Genomic DNA, 23,810 nt, shown 5'->3' on the forward strand with positions numbered 1-23,810 from the left:
AGCACATTGATAGATCAAAGTTACATACAAAACCAGATCAATCGAACCATATCCTGGTTGGACAAAGTTTCTGTAGACCAGGGCATTCGCTTTTCAATTTTATCATGAGTTCTGCCTCTAGATAGCATGGCAACCCAGTCCTGAAGGTCCGTAAAAGCCTAAATGACACCACACAATATCCTGCAGACTTGTTGTCTTTAGTGTTCTTGAAAATGTTATGCTCCTTAAAAAAAAAAAAAAGAGTGTCAACACGGTTTGGTCCATCTTAAGGCCTCCTTGTGACACAACAAGGTCAAGTACCCACAGACTCACTGATGCCGGTTTTCCTGGGCTACTAAATGGAGAGCCCAGTACCATGCAGTGTGTAAGACCACACAACCTACACAAGGGACAATTAACATGCCAACTGAGCACTTCCAGAATTCGTTACCGAGAGTTCATGTGGCATCATGACTAGACGTCTATAACCACTTGCATCCGGCTTGGAGATGACCATTGCTAGAATCATTCAATTGAGAATTTCAGGGACCTTTCCATGATGGCATAGTGTGTTGTCCGCACATCGCCCATAGTAGCTTTGTTGGGATACACTAAGGATATTCCAAAGGTGTTGAGGTAGTTTGTAGATCTCGTTTGTTTTAGTAGGAAAAAGGAGAGTTGCACTGCTTTGGGGCTGAGAACTGATTTTGCGATCAAAAGAGCTTAAAGATTATTCAGTAATAAAAATGCAGAAACCTATGCAGAGACTTTACACACAACATCCATTCAGAAGGATATATGGACTCCTTTACTTAAATATTTTGGGAATGGAAATGTCAGGTGAGACCAGCTGCAGAAGATCTGCTCAAGACTTTGAGGATATCTGATTTAAGTAAAAATGTTGCACATAAGTATATGTTGACTTGCGGGGAAGAATTGAATTATTTGAGGATGTTACAATTATGAATATGTCAATGCAATTCTAATATGACTAGGCATCACTGAATGAAAAGGAGAAATGCTTGAACTATTTGGTAGACTAAATCTACCACTCTGTTATGCTGAAATGGTTTGAGTATACGGATTACGAAATAAATATATTGAAAATGTGTTGCTCCTAACTAACCGCAGTAGCTCTCTTCCTCCTTTTGTAGTTTTTTTTTTAAGATGTTTGTTTTTTTGCTGACAAACTTTAAAAAAAGGTTATCTGCTAAAGGTTAGTGTTCTTTAAAGAGTTTCAATTTTTTTTTTTTTGATAGCACTTCCCATCTGATCAGTATTTTTATTTGGATTTTCCTTTCATCCCAGTGTACTTCTGCTGGCATGGATCTAGACTACTTTCTCTCTGTGTCAGTTGGTTAGTGTCTGTTGTTTCCTGAAGTTGTTCTAGGACATGGATCAGTGCATAATTTGCACACAAAAAAGTGCCAGTACTCTAGTCAAGAGGCCACTGCAGCTAGCACCACACATTGCCCCTGCTATGCCACCAATGAGAGTAACAACACAAGTACTAACCATCACACTCCTACAAGTGTGACAATTTAGACTATTTCAGGACACCCAACGCTATAAGAATGGCTTGGGTGAAGGTAATAATAATTTTTAAAGTATATTGAATTAATAATTAACTCTTGTGTGGTCATCTCTAAATTAGCTAGACAGCGCCACCTTGTGGCACACTGTCACAATCGTCGGTGTTGCTAATTAAGTGCTGATGGTGAGCACTGGAAACCACCAGCTCAGATTAAGCACTGACTTAGATTAAGGAGTTTAATGGGTTTCGTTGCCTGCATATGCTGCAGCCTATATGCTGAATGTCCTGTGGTTTTCGGTATGCCCCACAAAGGCTATTTCTTATTGGTAGCCTTATTCCTAGGGAATGTTTGTTTGAGTCTGTTGGATATGGTAGAATAGATTATCAGGAGGGTATTTGTTTTTTTTTCTCAAGTTTCCAAAAGATGGTTTCACTGTTCTTTTTTCAGCTGTTTTAAAGATTTTCTGCAGGGAAGATGAGACCTTTAATCTCCCACTCAATGACTCGTGTCAAATAATATTGCGTCTGAGCAGTTTCTTTGTAATCTTTAAGAATGCCTTTACTGGGAGAATTCCTTTGTGGTCAAGGATGGTGACTCTTAAAAGTTAAGAGGGAATTCCTGTTGGTTAGTTTTGTGTACACCATAGTTGTTAGATTTCCATTGGTGGCCATCATGTTCAAATCTAGAAAGGAATTTTCCTTTCTGTTGACAATCTCTCATCTGTTCATGTATTTCACTCACTCATGCTGTAAACTGCTACGCCTTTTCTTTATCTCCTTCACAAATAATCAAGATATTGTCTATATACCTCTTCCATTCTTTAGTATTGCCCTTGAAAGGGCTGAAATCTTGATTTAAAAGAAAAAAACGGGGGTGGCTGCTCTTATGTGTAGCGGCAGGCCATTCTACTCTTTAGGTGTGATGTGGGAGAAGGGTCGACCAATGGATCTGGTATTCTGTATGCGTGGTATTTGTGCAACTTTTGCACAATTAATTACAAACTAAGTGTGGTATCCCATTCCATCATATTAAGTAGTTCTTCAATGCTGTTACTGTTGCCAGTTGTGGAATTCTCATATCTAGGGCTTCAACATCTAAGGTGATCTCTAGTTGGTTACCAATCTAATTCCTTGATAATATGCCGGTATCTTCGGTAAGGTGCAGTTTACATCTGAGCCAGTGACTGGGGTAAACTTGCACAACTGAATCAAGCCCAGCTCCTCCTGTGTGTTGTCCCGATTCCAGTCTCATAGGGTAGGTCCCTGTCTTCACTTCTCCGGACTCCTTCCCTTCCTACGTTGAGCCATGCTGCTGTGCTGTGCAGATGCCTGTTGAGATGTGTAGCAATACCAAGTCAGTGACAACCTCAGGATTAGAAGCATCAAAGGAGGAACACTCGGATGTAAAAAAAAAAGAAATCACCTTGAGGCCTCTCTGTAACATGATGTATAAGAAAAAGCAGAAGCACTGACTTTTGCTAAGTTTTCTCTCTTGGTCATTCAACCTCAGTCATCTGTGGAGAACTACCTGATTCGAGGTGCTCCATACTGTAGTGTGATTCTACCAATAGCACCGCCAATGTGCGGGAGAAAGAGTTGGCACTTTTATTCTTGACACAGCCTTATTCCTTCAAGAAGTCTATTTTAGTACCAGGCTGGGTCTTCTCAAGATAAGTTACTTGTGGACTCTTCCCCAGTATGTTCGTCTTTAATAAATTCTGGGCTCCACGGTTGACAAATTGGATTTGTGCCATTCTTCAGATCCGAAGTAGCTAAACCAGGAGTTGGCACTCTAACACGCCTTCTTTGGATCTAACTGCAATATTTGTCTCCGGTCTGTCTTAGGTGCTCTGCCTGTTATCTTTTCTGACTGCATGGATTAAAGCTCAAAGGCCCCAGAGTTTCGATTGTGCCTCAGTCCCAGGTCCCAGTGCAGTTTCCACTGTCTCCAGTGCAGACTTTAAAGTAGAAGATATGACTACGACACCAGTCTCCTGACCTAATCAGTACTGCAGACCCAATCAAGATGCATGCTCCAAATTGGTACTAAACATGCTTGCGGTCCCTGAAGGAATGAATGATTCTTCCATTGACCCAACGATTTTGCCTCCTCCCAATTAGTGGACTCCCTGCTTGTGGACGACTCTCGGGAAGACAACCAACTCGTGCTCGACTTGAACAAGGGAGGTGCATAGCAGATGTCCATCAAGCTCATTCAATCAATCAATCAAACATTTGTAGAGCGCACTACATACCCGTGAGGGTCTCAAGTCGCTTGGAGGGGGGCCGCTACTTATCGAACAGCCAGGTCTTGAGTAGCCTCCTGAAGGTCAGCAGGTCTTGGGTCTGTCGTAGGCTCAGTGGGAGGGTATCCAGGTCTTGGGGGCGAGGTGAGAGACGGATCTCCCGCCGGTGGTGGTTCTTCGGATGCGCGGGACAGTGGTGAGTGTGAGGTCGGCGGAGCGGAGCTGGCGGTTGGGGATGTAGAATGAAAAAAATGAGTTGAGGTAGGCTGGGCTGGTCTTGTGGAGAGCCTTGTGTGCGTGGATGAGTAGCTTGAAGGATATCCTCTTGTTGACGGGTAGCCAGTGCAGGTTTCTCAGGTGGGGGGTGATGTGGCCGTGGCGTGGTATGTCGAGGATCAGTCGTGCCGAGGCGTTTTGGATGCGTTGCAGTCGTTTGAGCTTGGTCGGGGCTCCCGTGTAGAGGGCGTTTCCGTAGTCGAGTCTGATGCTGACGAGGGCCTGGGTGACTGTTCTTCTTGTGCCTGTCGGGATCCACCTGTAGATCTTGCGGAGGGTGTTGAAGCAGGAGGAGGAGGAGACGGCGTTGACTTGGTCATGGAGAGCGTTGAGTCGAGGATGATTCCCAGGTTGCGTGCGTGGTTGGTGGGTGTCGGGGCTGCCGGCAGTGCCGTCAGCCACCAGGAGTCGTCCCAGGCTGAAGGGTTGGAGCCGAGGATGAGGACCTCCGTTTTGTCTGTGTTCAGCTTCAGTCAGCTGATCTTCATCCAGTCGGCGACTGCCTTCATTCCTTCATGGAGGTTTGCTTTGGCGGTGATGGGGTCCTTGGTGAGGGAGAGGATCAGTTTAGTATCGTTGGCGTAGGAGATTATGTTGAGGTCGTTCTGTCGGGCGACGTGTGCGAGCGGGACCATGTAAATATTGAACAGTGTCGGGCTGAGGGAAGATCCCTGGGGTACGCCGCAGAATATCTCGGAGGCTTCGGATCGGAATGGGGGGAGGCAGACGCTCTGTGTTCTGCCGGAGAGGAAGGAGGTGGTCCATTGTAGAGCTTTGTCTCGGATCCCTACGGCGTGGAGGTGTGCCTGTAGTGTGCGGTGGCAGACGGTGTCGAAGGCAGCGGAGAGGTCCAGGAGGATGAGGGCTGCGGTCTCACCGTTGACCAGCATGGTCCTGATGTCGGTGGCACCCATGAGGGCGGTCTCGGTGCTGTGGTTGCTGCGTAACCCTGACTGGGAAGGGTCCAGGATTCTGTTATCTTCGAGGTATCGGGTTAGCTGTCTGACTATCTTCTCGATGACCTTGGCCGGGAACGGGAGCAGAGAGATGGGCCGGAGGTTCTTGAGGTCTCTAGGGTCTGCCTTAGTGTTTTTTGAGTAGGGGGTTAATCTCTGCATGTTTCCAGTTCTCTGGGAAGGGCGCGGTCTCGAGGGAGAGATTGATGACGTTGCGCAGGTGGGGTGCGATGGAGCTGCTGGCTTTGTTGAAGATGTGGTGCGGGAATAAGTCTGAAGGGGAGCTGGAGTGGATTGTGCTCATGGTCTTGATGGTGTCATCGATGCTCACGCTGGCCCAGGCTAGCAGGGGGTCGTGGTCGAAGGTGTGCGGAGAGTCTGTTGTGTTGCTGTCTGTTGGGGCTGTCTGGGTGTTGAAGCTGTTGTGGATGTCTGCTATCTTGCGGTGGTAAAAAGTGTCGAGGGAGTCGCACAGATCTTGCGACGGCGGGATGTCATTGGTGTTGGAACTCAGGTTGGAGAGTTCCTTCACGATGTTGAAGAACTGCTTGCTATTGTGTGCGTTGTTGTCGAGGCGGCCTTTGAAGGAGGTCCTCTTGGCAGTCCTGATGAGGTGATGGTGATGGTGGTTGCGGGTGGCGTCCTTGTGGGCTGCGTGGCTGTCCGGAGTGTGTTCGCTGTGCCATTTCTTCTCTAGTTTCCGGCAGGCTCGCTTGGGGGCTAGGAGTTCTGGGGTAACCAGCTGGCCTTCCTGCTGGTGTCTCTGTGGGGGGTTTTCTTCAGTGGGGCGAGGGTGTTGACGCAGTCATCGATCCAGCGTGTGAGGCTGTGGGCAGCGTTGTCTGTGTTGGAGGGTTCGGTGGGTGGGCTGAGAGCGAGGTTTGTGTGTAGTTGGTCTTCGGTGATTTTTCTCCAGCAGTGGCGAGGGATCTTTTGGGTGCAGTGGTGTGTTTCTGGAAGGTGAAATGGATGCAGCGGTGGTGTGGCTGAAGGAGACGTGGGTGCTTGCGGAGAAGACTGGGTCGAGCGTGTGGCCGGCGGAGTGGGTAGGCGTTGTGACGAGTTGCCTCAGTCCGAGGTTGGCGAGGTTATCGATCAGGGTTGTCGAGTTGCTGTCGTTGTTCTTAAGGTGACAGTTCAGGTCTCCGAGGAGGATGTAGTCGGTGGAGGTCAGGGCGTGCGTGCTGATGAAGTCGGCAATGGAGTCTCTGAACTGGGGTCGGGGTCCGGGGGGGGGGGGGGGGTCTGTAGACGTGGGTGCTTCTGAGGGTGGAGTTGGGGTCTTTGTGGATCTGGAAATGCATGTGTTCGGCTGTGCTGAGTGTCGGCGGTGCTGGTCGAGACCCTGATGCTGTTCTTGTGGACGATGACGATTCCTCCTCCGGCTCCGTTGGTGCGGTCTCTGCGGGTGATCTTGTAGCCGTCTGGGATGGCTATGGCGATGTCTGGTGCGGAGGAGTCGTTCATCCAAGTCTCTGTCAGGAAGGCGACGTCCGGGAAAGATGTGTCTAGCAGGTCCCAGAGCTCGACGGCGTGTTTGCGCGTGGAACAGGTGTTCAGTAGGATGCATTGGAGGTGGTTGAGGTCTTTCTTGGCGGGTTGTTCGGCGGCGGCTGAGGCTGGTTTAGCTGCAGTTCCGGTAGGTCAAGGGACCGTGTGTGCGTTTCGGGGCGGTCTTGAAGCAGGTGTGAGAGCGTGGTGTGTGCTGGCATCGTAACGGCGGTGGTCATCGTGGCGTGTGCGGGGACCAGGGGTTGTGGCGCTGGGCGCAGACTATCTTGCCTTAGGTGCGCCTTCGCCGCATCCGCTATGCGGCCGCGTGGCGGCTGCCATATATGGGGAGGTGGGAGGGAGGAGCAGCTGGGAGGCGGTAGGCAGGGGCAGCGAATAGCAGTGAGGGGGGGCGGGGATGCAGCGGCGGGAACGGCGAGGGTACCGAAGGCAACCGGGCACAAATCCGGGGCAGCGAGGGTGAACAGAAGGCAAAAGAGGGCACAGAATGAAGGGGCAATGAGGGGAACAGAAGGCAAAAGAGGGCACAGAAAAGATTGCAGGCACAGGGGGGAGACAGGAAACAGCGGTCGGACACCAGAAGACAGTATGGGCAGTACAGGGAAAGACGGACAGCAACAGTGATACAAACATAAGGCCTACCACTGGCCACCAGGGATGAGTCGCAGGTGGTAGCCTGCGGCTGGAGGAGGGCCTCCACTTCTACAGCAGCGGCAGCTGGGGCAGGGTCAGGACACACAGGCGGAGCTGTGTTGTTGGGGAGCGACCTACCTAACAAGGTCATTGCTCATTGAAACAGTTTCCAGGACCATGAACTCTGGTCTAGACATTAATCAGTATCCTTGAGTGAAGTCTTCAAGTGTGAAGCTAGAGGCTCAAAAAACCGCGTGGACACACATGGCCAAATCACTGAGTGCCTTTAAAGTGGTACCCACCAGATCCCTTTTTTTAAAAATTTTTTATTTCTCCTACACCGCCCCACCCTACCCCCACCTCCCTAGCTTGCAAACGCATTGTAGTTCCAGTACTGTCGAGTCCTACTGACCAAATTCCGCAGCTGGAGCCCCATCCTTCCTTGGATATTAGGTAAGTAAAAGGGAATATCTGGCACAGAAACTTGTTGGAAACTTATAATATCCGGAGGCGTTGCCTCCCTCAGAAGCACTCTCTCCCTCGAGCCACCAAGAGTTTAAATACACAGAACTTCATCCCAGTTGTTCTGAGGTAATGGAATTGTATCCTTCTGGACGTCTGCGAGGCACCCTCTTTTGCAACCTTCAAAAAGAACTTCATGTTTTAGTCACCAGATAGTTACTAGAATAATTAACCCTTGATGCTCTCATTTCTCATTGGTGCTAGCACCACTGCCACTGGTCTACCCCACCGGTTGTCTACTGACAGGACTTTTTGTAATTTCCGTCCCCTAGCATCATCATCAGTTTTATCTGTGTTGCTTTAAATCAAGCTGGGTATAGGCAACTCCAACTATTCTACATTGCCATACTGTGTAAAGTGCTCCGCTGTGTCTAGGTCTTGTATGCATTATAATAAAACTAAAAATAAATGAGGAGAATCTTCAGAGTGAAGAAAAATCATGTACCCCCATTTGAGCCAGCTCAGTGGAGCCACTGCATCTGTGGGTATGGTTTCCCCTCTACTGACAAACTGGATGCAGGTGAACAAAGGCTTGTGTCCTGTCAGTGGAACAGAGCCTATTCTCGAGGGTAGCCTTGGATGCTGCAATTAGGACTTCTCAGTCCCAGTTCGTATCCTAAAAGCTACCGGAGGTAGAGAAATGTCTTTTTCAGAGCATTCAACCGGATACCATCTTTAGGAAGGGGAATGGTTACTTCTCTCAATGCTTACTTGTAGGGTAAAAGGCTGGAAGGCTCAATCGCCACTGATAGGCTTTTGAACAAAAAATGTTATTTCAGAATCTAAACAGGATTTGAAGCAGTGAAGGGCAATGATTGTGCTCAATAGATATTCAGAATGCCTTCCATGTCTCCAACCCAAAGAAGCACTGAGAGTACCTCTGGTTTACTCTGGGGAAATAAGCACTACCAGTAGTGGGTACTGTTTTTGTCCCTTGTATCCCCTTCTTCATCTTTACCAAAATTTTGGTCCGATGGTTGCCTTTCTGCCAACAGGAGGTTCTGTTTCATTCAAGATGCGTCCGCGGAGACTTCAGTTCACGTTGAGGAAGCTGCCGCTTAAGTATAACCTCTACTCAGTCTGCAAAAAGAAACTGTGCCCTATTGCTCTGCGCATGTTGCCGTTCTTGCTGATTTTCCAGCACTGGACAAACACCCAGCCCTAAAAATCGGTGCAAACGGTGTGACCTAATGCACTCTGCTGCTTGTGGAGTAGTTTTTTGGTCACTACGTGGAGTTGTGTAGCAGAACTTCGGGAACTTGGCCCAGACCTAATCATTAACCCATCTTTGGGAGACACAAAGGATGGAAAGGAGTTGCCATTTTAATTTTAAATAGCCGAGTAGACCGAGTGGAAGACATGGGCACATGAGACCAGGACCTAAGTAAGCTCGTCTACAGCTTGGTGCCAAACTAACCCACATTTTATCAAGATATCCTTTGTGAAGGTAGTGGTTTATAGTGATTCATTGGAGTACTCATGATTTCACCTGCAACTGCTCTGCTGAGTTGTGTTCAAGGGATATGACATATATAGAGAAGACTTTTGGAAAAAGATTTTCCTACAGAGGAGCAGACCTGCAGATCTCATTAGTGAGAACATCATAGAGGAGTGCCACTGAAGATTATAAACTACTCCTGAAACTGAAGCCTCTACAAATTGGAAAGCTGCTTACTCAAACTCTGGACTAAATCATAGATTTAAGCAATAAATGTTGGAGGGATTTTATGAAGTCCCCGAAAAGGCTATGGGAAAATTCAATAAAGATAGAATTACTTGTATTGTACAAACGTACATTTAAAAAAAAAAAAAAAAATTATCCACTAAAGATAAAGCAGCAAGCAAGACTATCAATTGCTTTAGTTCCTAGCCTTCTGAAATCAATCATTGGCACTTTTATAATACCTTTTACACAGAGACTTGACAAAATTAGATGAGAAGAAATCGGGCTGATGCTTTAGATCCTACATTTCTCTGTTATAGTTCTGTTATAGCACCAGGTAATGTAACTGTTCAGCTCAAACCAGAGAAGGAGGGTTGAAGAATAGAACAGTGGTGAAGACCTTCTCTGTGACCATAAGAGCTTCAAATTCCACCTCCGTGTTGGGTTGCTATGATCTAACTCAAGAGAGACAGTTTAGTAACTACCTTTAGAAAAAAGACTTGCATAAAATGAAGGGACAAAAAATAATTTCTTAAAACGTGAAAGTTCAGCAAACAGGTGATCTTTCAGAAGAGGATTCCTTTTCTAATTGGAACCTCCAGACTGACTGGCTTCTTTAATGCTACAAACACCAGAAAATATATGGCCTACGTTATCAGGATCAACCTATTTTTTGTAAATATGTTTTATTGATAGAATTCCATCCTTCATTTGTCTATTCCATATAAAATCATGAGACTTCTCCCCACACATCTGTCCCTTTGTTGAGAACTGACTTTTAACCCCTGATAGAATTCAGTAACCTCATTTAATAAATCTGACTTCTTACCTCCAGGAGATGTCTTGCATCTCTTTCGGAGCTGTTTAAAGTCCGATTGTTCCCCTATTTTTTTTTGTTGTTGTTGCTATGTAGCTGCCCCTGATATGGCTCTGCTTTTGACCCTCTACTTTATTTCGAACAGACATAGTGCCCTTACTCTGGGTGGTAACTTTCTGCATTCTTATCCTGTACAGTCAAGAGTTGCCACACCACCAGGAAACTGTTTCTGTCCTTCATTAAGTGGTTCAAAGGTCTCTCAGTCCTATAGTTTGATTAGCTGGATGTTGACCAAGGCCACTGCTCCATATTGCCAAAATATCCTGTCACTATCTTGTCACACACGAATAATTGCAATACAAACCTCCATCTCCTTCCTTTAACTCCTCTCCTTCCCCCTATTCTCAAGCCCAGGATTATCTGTTCTGGGTCCTCTGTTAAGGAGAAACCCAGTATTGCTACTATGACTGCTAACACTTCTTTCTGGTATGCCTGTACTCTGTCCAGCATTGGATTGTTCATAGATTCAAATGCTTGAATCATTCCCTTCACCAGACTGGAAACCCACAGTAAAAATGTTAGCACAGCAGGGCAGGCCTTACACTCCATAACATTGAACTTTATTAACCCATCCATATCATTGATGATGCATACTACTGCCAATCGGAGACCAGCATCTCCAGGTGTTCCCTTGCCGGAGGCTTCCAACTGTCAAATTTTCTATCAAACTTCTGGAGAAGCTCCCTCAAGAAGACTTATTCTGAATTTTTTCAGTTCAAACTTTTTTTTTTTTTTTTTTACATCATACCTTGGGTATGTATCCATCCGTCCGTCTGTTACCTCTTCAAGAGAAAGTGAGATGCCTAAAAAACGTTCTCACAAATCCTACTGGACATATAACCTCACATGAGAAAAAAAAGTTAGGCCTGGGCAGAATTTCTATTACACTGGAGTAACTTCGGTAAGTATGCGTTTCTCTCTGATACGAAATTACCGATAGTTGCATGATTGCTGCTGCTCGCGTAGTTGAAAGTACTTTTTAGGGGTGAAAATCCAATTGCAAGAGCACATTTAGTGAGCGCAAGTGGCTGCTCGCTATTCATCCTATGTTGCTATAGCTTCTGTTTCTTAGTGCAGAAGGCATCCTTGCATCCAAGATGGACGGAAGGGGGCATTTTTGCACTAAGAAATGGCGCTAGAAAAAGACTTGCTCTTCTTACGTAATTCCACATAATCTTAAGGAAATCATGGGTAGCTCTGCATGAAGACGCTACACAGTTACACAAGTTATACCCTCCCCTAAAAAAATATATATCTATCGCAAAAACAGGTTATGTCACCTGAGAGGAGGTCCTTGTTGACAATTGCACCGTCTTCATTGACTGCACAGAAAATTAAAATATTAACGTCACGTGCTCCATGACATTGATGATGCAGTCCATGGCGACTAATGGACGATGGTTCAGACCATGATAATTCAGCTGATAACATTTCGCGAAAGCCTGGAAAACACCAAACCCATCTGACACCATTGATGATGAGAAACCTCTTGTCCATGACGTGTCCCTCCCAGTCGACCACTAGAGACTCTTGACTACAATAAACCTTACAGCATCTAAAAATGCACTGACCAATCACGCAGAATGACTGCCGGTGGAGTGAAAAGTGTCACTTTTACGATTTCCCTAATACCACTACTCTCTCCAAAGAAGCTGATTCAGGATCCATGCCCAGGTGTGGAAGGGGAGAAAGGCCAGGAGTAATCAAATTCAAATAACCAAGAGGCCTTCCTCAGTGAAGATGAACAATAAAGTGAGCAAGAAATCATAAACCCATCTGAGCTCAACAACCAATGCTGATTCAGATGAAGGAGGCTTATGACCAGCAGCTTCATAAGTTACAAGATCTTCTCTCGCCAAGACTTTTGGGTTACCAAACAAATAAAGAAGGGAACAGCACCCTACAACATAAATAGTACAAATTCCCTTGACCATGTTAAAAAGCTTGCAAGACATGGCGAAAGATATATTTACTGCAGACTTCCACCACCATCAAATCCTGCATCACAATCGGAGGGATTTTCTACACCCCAACCACCAAATAGCGTACCAGTGTACCCAGCACCCATTAACATACCTAAAGCACAGACCAAAGAGGAAATAAAATCAACAAAAGGTGTTACCGCTCCCATAAGAGTGTCTTCTGACATGGATGGTGAAATAACATCCTCTGAAGAAGAGCACAAGATGATGCAAACAATCCAGATGGTGAGCACCCACCACATTTTCTAGACCAAAATGAAGATTATGCTAATGCATCTCACCGCAGCAGTCCGGCTACATCTGCAAGAGACTCAAATTTGAATGTTCTGATCCAGGAGCATACCAGCCATGAGATTAAACCTAGAGTTTTTCCAGCTGGTGACATTGCAAGGTGTTATGCCCTTGTTGTGAAGACATCTCATGGCACTAGCCTCCCAACTTTAAGAATAAATAAGGCCTGTTTCCTCTTTGAATTCAACGAAAAGTGCAAAGAAGCGCCTGATCTATCATGATTTTAGAACCATCTGGATAGGTCGAGCAACAATGCAGAACACAGCAACAGTAAGCCTTTCAAGAATTGAAAAGTGCAAATCCATATCCATGGCACCAGCTTGTGTTTTAAACCAAGTTTAAACCGCTTTGCCTATATCTTTGGCTGTACAAAGAAGATCAAGAAACCGAACTGCACCCACTAATAAAGAGGGGCATGCGTGTGAATCAGTGAGGTTAAAAGAGTAAGTGTCCTAGCTGCATTGAAAATCTCCAGTGCATCAGCCATAGTGGCGAGATGATCGGCAGGTATGGAGTGTTATAGTGATGACGTTGCTAGAAAAGTTGCCTGAGCAAGATGAACTCAAAGCAAGAGCAATCATTAAGGATGTAGAAGAGGTATCTATTTCACTAATTGATGCTTTACAGTTCTCCCATGCGTGCTTTCTGACAAATGGGAAACTCAACAGTAATGGAAAAAATGTGGATGACTAAAAAGCAGATCTTTTAGTCCGGAGGTCCTGTCCAGAGTTATGGATCTGCCTTTGTGATGGCACAAACGTCTTTGAGGAAAAAGGTAGAAGACATGCTACAAGACATAAAACGAGATACAGATACTGCCAGAGGCTTCGTGTAGTGCAAAATAAATAGCAATATAAAGGCTACAGACGTCAAAGACTAAGATCTTACAAGAAAGGATTTTTTTTTTTTCATCCTTAAAGGCAGTACTGAACAAATTGACAAAATCGAAGACAAGAGAGGCAACAAAGGTATCAAACCAACCGCGAAGTACAGATACGGGGAGAAAATAATTTGTCCCAATATGTGTCAAAATGACGCCGTACGGGACCTCCTGATCAAAATCTGACCCCTGTTAGATTTGCCAGTTGGGGCAAGAACTGTTTTTTCAGAAAAACTGCAACACATAGCAATGGACCGATGGGTGTTGGACATTGTCAATCAAAGACGCACCTTAGAATTTGTGGAAAAACCACTAACGTTTCAGCAATTACTACTAAAGATATTAAAACTAATCTACAAAGCCATAGAAGTACAACAAGAGAGAAATGTCAAGGCTTTCACTACAGATTCTTTATTGAATGCTGGGCGGTGGATGGGGAATGGCGACCTAGCCTGGACCTTTGGAATAGCAACAAATTCTTCAAGAGTCAAGTTTTTGCATGGTCTCTTTACAGGAGGTCATAGGTTTTTGAAGGGAGAAGGCTTAACATCTAGAGGATGCATATTTCACTATCCCAATACATGTTCAACTCAGGCATTTGCTCTGTTTCATAGTGTCTGGTCGCCACTATCTGTTCAGAGCCCTGCGTTTTGATCGGAAGCAAGCACCACAGGTCTTCACCAAGTGCTTAGTACTGGTTGCCTCCTTTCTGAGATGAAAAGTAGGTATGGTATATCCATATCTGATAAAGACTTCTAGCTGCAGATTCCTTACCTTTTTGGATTTCGCCAGGCATCAGACTGGATCCAGAGTTTTTTTGTGAGTAGTACCCTTTAACGCTGGTAGGTGGCTTGGTCCACGCCAGAAGTAACATCTGCATCGCCTATAGAGGCTAGGCACCACCTCTGCGTGCTGATGTTGGTTCTTTTCTTTCCAAAACAGCCAGCCTTGACCCGAGAGGAGAGCTACCGCTCTGTCAGCTTTTGACAGGATTTGTAACATTTTGTTGACATTTGGATGTTTTTCCTCCTGGTGTGTCGAAGATGTCATTGAGGAATACAGGTTTTAATCCCTGTGGCATTTGTCACGGCACCATGTAGGGGACTGACCTACACCTTGTGGGTTTGTGGCGTGTGGAGCGCGACCACAACTCCCAAGTTGTGCTCTAGCTGCCAAGCCGTGGCGCCGAAGGCTTTGAGGGAGCTCTCTTAAGCTTCTAGCGACCCGGTATGCGACTCTGGACTTCTGGAATGGTCCCGGGACCTTCCTCTCGAAGTGGGACCGTGACTTATGCAAAGTCCTCTTCATCCGACTCAAAACTGTCAGGGCACTCTGGTAAGGAGCACGCTTTGACTTCTTGTCTGTCTGCTGACACGACGAAGAAACATCTAGGTTCGAAACCTGGTTCTTTGGAACCTGTTCCTGGGCTGACTCCAAGCCTTCCCAGTTTTCCAGGAGTCGGAGCGACCCCCACTCAAATTAGAGAGTTCTCTAAGCCCATGCATCTTATTTTTGATTGGCCCAACCCCTCTGGTGTGCCTGTGGGGTTGGAGGGGGCCCCATCTAGTTCCACACTAGTGGCTCCGGCTCCAGTGGGTCCCCATGGATTTGGGCCGGCTCCGGTCGTGCTGCAACGACCTGCGCCAGCCTGGACGCCGATGCTGCTGGCGCTTGATTGCAGATTCCGGCGCCAACAGGAACTCTTATGTCCTTGGATGGAGCCTGAGCCCTATCCTGAAAGGCTAGGCATTGGGGAGGAATGGGAAGGGTCGCTGGACCCTTTAGATTCCAATTTGATCCGGATATGGACTGGTGTGAGGAACTGGGTGATTCCAGCAGACTTGGTAAGTCTCCAGATACCGGCTTGCTTTCTTCCCTACAATGGCTATGGAAGAGGGAGCTGCATACAGAGTGGTGGTCCCCTACCTTCAGTTGCCCTCTGTGGCAGTCAAGACCAACATCTGGAGGTAGGTGCTGCTGCCGGGAGTCTCCTCCTCTGAACCCCTACTCCCATTCAACAAACCCCTCACAGACCTCCTTCTGGGGACCCTGTCCCATTCCAGCACAGTCTCCTGTGAATAGGACAATTGCCTGCCACCTCTGCCCTGCTTTAGGGGGAACCTATATTTCCACACCCAACCACGGAGAGCTAGGTGGGCCAAGCCTCCACTTCGAATGGCCCGTTCCCTGCTACTTCCCCTGGCAGGGAATCCAAGAGGCTGGACAGCTTGGGAAACGAAATGTTTTCTTCTGCCAGCCCTGCATTGTGGTCAGTGAACCCCTTATGCTTATTGGGCTGCGGTTTCCACAAGCTGGGGGAAACGGTCGCTGCCATTGTTCCTGGAGGAGGCTCGGGCCATTCTTTCCCTAGGAGTTAGACAGGAGAGACGCAGCAAAGTTTACTGTACGCTGTGACTTGGATTTGACCGACTTTCTGGGCAGAGCGGTTTCGTCAACGGTGGCGCTCAGGGACCACACCGAGAACATCTGACTTTTCAGGGGATGTCCTGGTTTCTCTCATGTACATGCCCTTTGATTTAAGCTAGTCTCTTCGGAGAAAAGGCGGACTCGTTCCTGGAGTGCTCTAAAGATTCGCTGGGTACAGCCAAGTCCTTGGACCTCTTAACTACCCAACATCCCCAGTCTGCCTTCCACTCCTTTCGTAGCCATGAAAGGGGCTTTCAACCATGCCAACCCTATCCCAGCCACCGAGCCGCACAAGCTTTCCAGCCGCTGCATGGACAAGGGCATGGTTCCTACCACTCTGATGGGTCAGGTAGCCAGCGGTGTGGTCCAGCCACCACCACACCCCCGGCAGCTTCCAAACCTTCTGAATCTTGCCTTTTTAGATCATGGGTGCCCAGTTGATAGGATCTACCATCACCTCTACAATTGGCTGTCCATAACATCTGCCAGGTGGGTTCTCCAGATCGTCCAAAGGGGTTACTCCCTCCTCCTCTTCAAAACTACCACTCCTCCATGCCTTCATTTTACAACTTGGTTGCGGAGAATCCTTTGTCCCTGCTCCAAGAGAAAGTCCTAGCTCTCTTGGCAAAGGAAGCCATAGAGAGGGTTCTGGTGCCAGAAGTAGGCTGTGGTTGCTATTCCCGCTACTTTCTGGTGCTCAAGAAGGACAAGGAACTACTCCCTTTTCTAGATCTCCGAACCCTCAACTACTTCCTCAAGAAGGAGTTCAAGATGCTCACATTGGCTCAGGTCTTGTCTGCCCTGGACCCAGGAGACTGACAGGTAGCATTGGCCTTGCAGGATGCCTATTTTCACATCCACTTCCTGCGGTTTACGGTAGCCCACAAGCATTTGCCGTTCACACTGGTCCCATATGGCCTTACCAGCTCCCCTCGGGTGTTCGCCATGGTAATGGCGGTGGTTGCAGCTCATATGCGCAGGTTTGGGGCACCAGTTTACGCCTATCTCGACTACTGTCTGTCTGCTAAAGGCAGGCTGTCGTCTCCCACCTCCAGGCTATGACGAACCTCCTGCATTCGCCGGGGTTAACTATCAACATCCCGAAGTCACACCGGATTCCCTCTCAGACGCTCCATTTCATTTTTTTTTTTTTTTTTAAACAAACTTTATTAGGTCACAGAACACAATGCAGTCAATCCCCGTCCCCCATAGTCCTCCCCCCAGCCAAATCAGGACATCTTGCAATAATCACCCCGGCACATAAGCTACCTCTGTACAGCATTCACCCCAATAATGTCCGTGCTACTAGGTAGTGCATCCACAGGAGTAATCCACCATGAGTGTGCGAGACAGCTAAAACACCCCCACCCCATCTCCCAACATCCCCCCCAACGAGCCCCTCCTCCCTACCCACCCACCCAAGCCTGTCGCCCGTACCTATCAGAAGTACATGTACATCAAAACCTCAGCCACCACCCGTCGAGTCCGCCTCCCAGCAATCCCAACAGACAGTACCGCAAGAGCAGAGGGGGGAAGCCCTGTATAGTGCACTCAAGGAACCGGGGTCCCGTCATCCCCCACCGGATCACCCCCATCCCCCATAACCGAACCTTTGAACAAGTCCAGGAGAGCCATCCATGCCCGGGCCCCTTCGTGCGATCTTTCATTGTCACTGCGTCGAGCCAAGCACAATCTATAAGTCCCCTCACTTCCCGCCCATTTCTCCATTTCCCTAGCCCACCGTAAGAAATTAGGGCCCTGCCGCGCCTTCCAATGAGAAGTAATCTCCCGCTTGGCCAGGACCAGCCCTAGATCAATAAACCTACTGGTGATCTTAGTCTTTGCTGTGTGCGGAAAGCCATGTAGCAAGCAGACCCCCGGGCCTACCTCCAAGTCCCTCTCTGTCACCGTCAGGAGTAGCGTCGCCACTTCCTCCCAAAACCCTGTCACCTGCGGACAGTCCCAGAGCATGTGTAGAAAAGTCGCTCCACTATAACCACATCGGGGGCAAGCATCTGGCCCATCAAAGTACTCAGCTATCTTGTGAGGGGTAAGGTATGCCCTATGAAAGATATAAAACTGTATAAGCTGGAAGCGTGCATTTCGTGTACACTTCCAAGGACGCTCCATGATTTCCTCCCAGTTTTTGTCCGTAAGAGGCGCTCCCAGATCCGCCTCCCACTGGACGCGCAGGGCAGCCAGGGGTCGCCGCATATCACCAGTAATCCGCCTATAAAGGCAAGTCACCGCCTTATAGACACCCGCTCCCATCACTACATACTGACAGGCAAGAGATGTGTCCGGCTCCATCATCCCCTTCCGCCAGTGCTTTCTGACGGCCGCAGTCAAGGCTGCATGGAATAGGAAGTCCCCCCGCGGGAAATCATGCCGCTCCCTAAGGTCGTCAAAAGGTAGCAGGTTACCATCCTCATACAAGTCTCCCAATGTCATAACTCCCGCCTCCTCCCAGGCCAATAACCGGTTCCAGTCTCCCCCGTGGGGTAGCGCCTCACACATTCGCAACGGGATCTCGGGTGCATAGGGAATAATCACACGCGCCCTCCTAGCCAACCGCGCCCAGCATTGTCGAACCACCCTCAAGTCCGGAGGAAGTGAGGCATTCCTCATCGGCACCCGGAGCAGCACGCACGATAATTGGGACCAGCTCGGATCCGCCCCTCCCTGTTCTTCCGGACGCCTGATGTGCCCCGCCACCCACTTCATGAACCACTGGAGCTGCGCAGCTCAGACGCTCCATTTCATCAGAGCTATTCTAGACACGATGCAGTTTCGGGCTTATCCTCTAGAGTGGCCAGTCCAGGATATTCAGGCTATGATACCAATGTTTCAGCCTCTATCCTGGGTTTCGGTGAGACTGATTCTGAGGCTGTAGGACCTCCTGGCCTCCTGCATCCTGCTCTTGATGCATGCCAGATAGCACATGTGGGCTATCTAATGGGACCTGAAGTTCCAGTGGGCGCATCATCAAGGGAATCTCTCTGACATGATCCAGGTCTCGGAGGGAACTGCAAAGGACCGGCAGTGGTGGCTAACAAACTGGGATTGGGTCAGAGGCAGACCCCTCTCCATTACCCAACCAGATCTCACAGTAGTGACAGATTAATAACTCCTGGGATGGGGCAGCAACATGTGAGCGGTGCAGCTCAGAGGACTCAGGTTCTCCAGTGGAATCTGGACTCCACATCGACATGCTGGATTTCCTTGTGATCCGACTGGCACTGAAAGTCTTTATACCCTCCGTCAATGGAAGGCTTGTGCTGCAGGTGTTCACGAACAACACTACTGCCATGTGGTACTGCAACAAACCGGGTGGTGGTGTGGACCCTCTGTTAACAGGCCCTGCGTCTCTGGACATGGTATGAACAGCAGGGCATATTCCTGGTGGTTCAACACCTGACAGGTTCTCTGAATGCCAGAGCCGACAAACTCAGCCGCCGATGCCTGGCGGCATCTCTACCCGGAGGTGGCACAAGTTCTCTGTCAGCAGTGGGGGCAGCCTTGGTTAGATCTGTTCACCTCTTCCGACAACGTGCAATGTCAGCAGTTTTGTGCGCTGGAGTTTCCAGGGCGGCTCTCGCTCTAAGACTCCTTTCGTCTCAAGTGGAGCTGAGGCCTTCTGTATGCCTTTCTGCCCATACCACTCCTGCCCAGGTTTCTAAAGAAGATCAGGAACGACCGGCCCAAGTCCTCTTTGTGGCTCCGGACTGGCGTGGAGAGTATCACGAGCTTCTGAACAGGAGTGTCAATCCTCCGATTAGGCTTCCCCTTTGGGAGGATCTTCTGTTGCAGTAGCAGGGGAGGGTCATCCACCCTAACCTATCAGTTCTCTAAATTCTTGCATGGAGATTGAGCTTTGGCAGTGATGGCTTTTGACTTTTCTCCTGAAGTCTGCAATTCTATTCAGCCAGCTTGCTGTCCCTCCATCAAGACAGTTTATGCCTGCCGTTGGAAGCGATTTGTATCATATTGTACAGATAAGTCCATTGACCCACCTTCTGCCTCCCTTTCTGATATTTTGCTTTTTATTCTTACCCTTGCCCAGCAGGTCTCTTCTTCAGGCACTCTGAAGGGTTATCTTGCTGCTCTGTCTGCCTTGTTGTGGCTGCCTGACCCACTTGCTTTATTTAAGTTCCCTATTGTTAATAGATTTTTGAAGGGCCTTGTAGATATGTTTCCTCCTTCTCTTTTTATTATACCTCAGTGGAACCCTAATTTGGTCCTCACATTCTTGGTGTGCTCCTTTTGAGCCTCTTCACAATTGTCCCCTCAGGCTGCTCACCTTCAAAATAGCCTTTGTTGCGGCTGTTACAAGGCCTGGATGGTGAGTGAGCTGCAGACTTTTTCCCCCCAGGCTCCATTCTCCATTTATTTGGAGATATTGGTGAAGCACTACGGCCTCTTTGCTGCCAAAGTGGTGACACCATTTGATGTGGGCAAATCGGTCCCCTTGCCCACCTTCTACACTTGTCATCATCCCTCTAAGGAAAGAAGCCACTCCACCGGCTGGACCCATAAAGAGCTTTGTCATTCTACCTTGCCTGCACCATTGAGTTTAAAGTGGACGACCAACTCTTCATGGGGTATGTTGGTGTGAAGAAAGGTTGGGCCATCTTTCAATGGGTCGTTCTCTGCATCAAGATCTGCTTTGCACTGGCGAAGAAGCAGCCTCCTGAAGGGTTAAGGCCTCATTCCACCAGAGCTAAAGCTGCGGCCACTGTGCTGGTACATGTAGTCCCAGTCCTAGAAATCTGCCAGGCAGCAACTTAGGCTTCCCTGCACACATTTGCCTAGCATTATTGCCTTTAAAGTCAGGTCCGCGGGGATGGGCATTTTGCCCTTTCGGTACTGCAGGACTTCCTAGTTTTAAATTTGTCTGCATACCTACCACTAGTGGTAGAATTGCTTGGGTATATTCAAGGGTTTGGAATCTGTGGCTTGAAGTCTCTATCCGATAAACCAGTTATTTACCTTTCGTAATGCCATATCTGGTAGAGACCATTACAAGCCGCAGATTCCTTCCCGACCCACCCATCCTCCTCGTTCTGCGGACAGATTTCTAGGATCAGGGATGAGCCCTTTTAGGGCCCTAATTTGACCATACCAGTGTTGGTGCACTTCATGGCTCCACTCTTCTGGCTTGGAAAGTCATGAAAAGTAACTGACATCAGTCTGTCGAGGTGGCGCCTATATAGGTGATGTGGACGTCACCTCTGGCGTGGACAACGCTACACGGAGCCGATCAATGCCGCCTAATGGCGCGCTTGGGTACTGCTCACAAAAAATCTTCCAAATCAAGTGTTACGCCTGGGGAAATTTAAATGTAAGGAATCTGCGGCTAGATATTGCGTTACCAAAGGTAAGTAACTTGTTCATCTAGATGGCTGGCAAAGCCATACAATCTAGCACAATGTATAACCAACTTAACAAGAAAAGTCCTGTTCAATTTAGGATTAGCGACAGATCACATTTAATAACCACTAATGAACTCTTATTACCAGGGGCAAATATTCAACGGGAAAGGGTTTAGCATACCAACTCAAGAAAGGGGAGACTAATTGATTCTCCAGTCAATCTTTTGTCAAAAGCACCTCCGTAAGAAAGGTGAAAACACTCCTAGGAACAATGTTGTCATGCATACTTCTGTTATCTCATTGATCTGAAAGAAAGTTAGTTAATGATTCCTTACCATAGAATCACCCCTAGGCGTCGGACTGGATCCGAAAAGTTTTTCGTCGGCACTACCTCTGTGCGTCGAAAGGTGGCAACAGTCGGCTATGCGATAGTCGTTGGCGTCGTGGTCACCAGGATGCCGTCGCAATAGCTACATGGACGCAGCCCTCGCGCACTGACGTCAGTTACTTCTTTTTCCGCGCCAGCAAGCGCAGATCCGGAGAGAGCGGTACCTCCCAGTCATTTTTGGACTGAACTTTTTGACGACTTTTGTTGACATATTTTTGAGTCCTATCGACTCCTGGTGCACGTAGGGATGCCTGGCTTCAAGGCTTGCGTTCCTGTACCCAACTGATGTCGGTGACGGATCCGCAACGCGTGGGCCTCTTTTGCCTGGAGCGTGACCCAAAGTCATGCTCTGAGTGCCGGTCCATGGCTCCAACCACTTTGCCTGAGCGGTCCCAAAAGCTTCTTGAGTGCCTCTCTTTGACTTCTCCCTGTCAGTCGGCTGACGCGACGAGGGATGCGGGTGGTACCCCTCCCGCAGCCCTGCATGCGGAGCCTGAATGAAGAGTCGACTCAGTTCGCTCCCTTCTCGGGACCCGGAGCGACTCCTTCCCAGCTCAGTCAGTTTTACAAGGCGATGCATGCCATCTTTGGGCAGCCCGACCCTGCCGGCGGCCTCGCAGGGCCCCATGGATCCAGGCCTACATCCGGATCGGCGCCGGTTGACCTCATTACACCTCTACCCACGCCGCTTCCTTCGGCACCGCACCCTCACTCTACGCCGGTCATGCCCCCGGACGGCGTTGACCCCGGCCTCCATCATGATGTGGACACAGAGCTGGACCGGCGTCACCAGATGCTGGTTCCGGTGCATAGTGGGGTTTTTGTGCCCCTCTTCACTCCTGGGGTTCCTTTCAGGCCGGATTGGCACCCAGAGGACGAGTAGGAGGACTGGGAAGGGTCAGGTGACCCTATGACTGACCCGTTGGATTAGGACCCAGACTTCAGAGAGGACCTGGGGGGATGCCAGTTGTCTTGATACCTCCCCTGACCTTGGCATGTTGTCATCTCCTACCGTGGCAACGGAGGAGGGAGCGTCATACGCAGTGGGGTTGCGTAGGGCGGCCGAGGCTCTCCACCTCGAGCTACCTACGATGGTAGTCCGGACTAACCTCCTGATAGAGGTGCTTCAACCGGCAGTGAGCTCTTCAGAGCCTTTGCTACCGTTCAATGAAGCCCTCACCGACGTCCTCCTGGACACCTGGCCCAGGCCCAACACGGGGCTCCCGTGGATAGGATGATTGCCCTACGCCACCGCCCGGCCCCTGGCGCCCCCACTTTCCTCTCCCAACACCCCACCCCTGAGAGCTTGGTGGTCCAAGCCTCTACTTCCAAGAGTGGATTCCCTAACGCTCCGCCAGATAGGGAATCCAAGAAGCAGGATCATCTTGGGGAGATATTTTCTTCCGCCAGCTTAGGACTCCGGTCGGTAAACACTGCTGTCTGTTGGGCCGTTATTCCCACTCTGTGTGGGACACGGTTGCGCAGGTGCTGCCTCAGTGTCCGGAGGAGGCCCGGACCGTTCTCTCCCGGGCTGTTGCCGTCGGGCGGGACGCAGCAGAGTTTACCATCCGTTGTGGACTGGATACCGCCGACTCTCTAGGCAGGACGATTTCCACGTCTGTAGCCCTTCGACGCAACGCCTGGATGAGATCGACTGGCTTTTCTGGTGATGTCCAGAACACCCTTATAAACATGCCTTTTGATGGCCGTCACCTTTTTAGCGACAATGCATACAACGCTCTAGAGCGTTTCAAGGACTCGCGGGCTACGGCCAAGTTCTTGGGCCTCTCCAGCCGCCCTGCGCAGTAGGCTTTTTGCCCCTTTCGTGGATACGGAAGGGGTGCCCCACTACGTCCCGCCCAGAACCACAGGCCAACGCAAGTTCCCTGGGGACGTGGGAACCACCGCCGTGGTTCTGGGGGCCAGCGGGCAGGCCAGTCCTCCCACCCCCACCCCCTGCTTCTGCCCCCGAACCTTCCTAGTCCGACATTTCAGGCCCATCAATCGCCAGTGGACGGCAGGATCCGCCAACACCTCCCCCACTGGCACACCATCACGTCGGAAGATAGTCTGAAGGGGCTACTCCCTCACCTTCAAGGCTACCACTCCAGCCATGCCACCTCAGTACCATCATATGTCGGAGGATCATCTGGGCCTTCACCAACAGGAAGTCACCGCTCTCCTGGCCAAGGGAGCCATCGAGCGTGTTCCTGCCCCAGAAGTAGGTCGTGGTTGCTATTCCCACTACTTTGATACCCAAAAAGGACAAGGG

At 49.0% G+C, this 23,810-nt stretch overlaps 1 protein-coding gene across 8 annotated transcripts in view; it reads left to right on the top strand.

The window, feature by feature from the left end:
- The window catches only part of TDRKH (tudor and KH domain containing), a 375,719-nt gene that overhangs the window by 40,822 nt on the left and 311,087 nt on the right, over window positions 1-23,810 (top strand). The gene's annotated exons all lie outside the window — the stretch shown is intronic.

This window comes from Triturus cristatus, chromosome 12, assembly GCF_964204655.1.
Source record: "Triturus cristatus chromosome 12, aTriCri1.1, whole genome shotgun sequence".
Classification (NCBI taxonomy): Eukaryota; Metazoa; Chordata; class Amphibia; order Caudata; family Salamandridae; genus Triturus; species Triturus cristatus.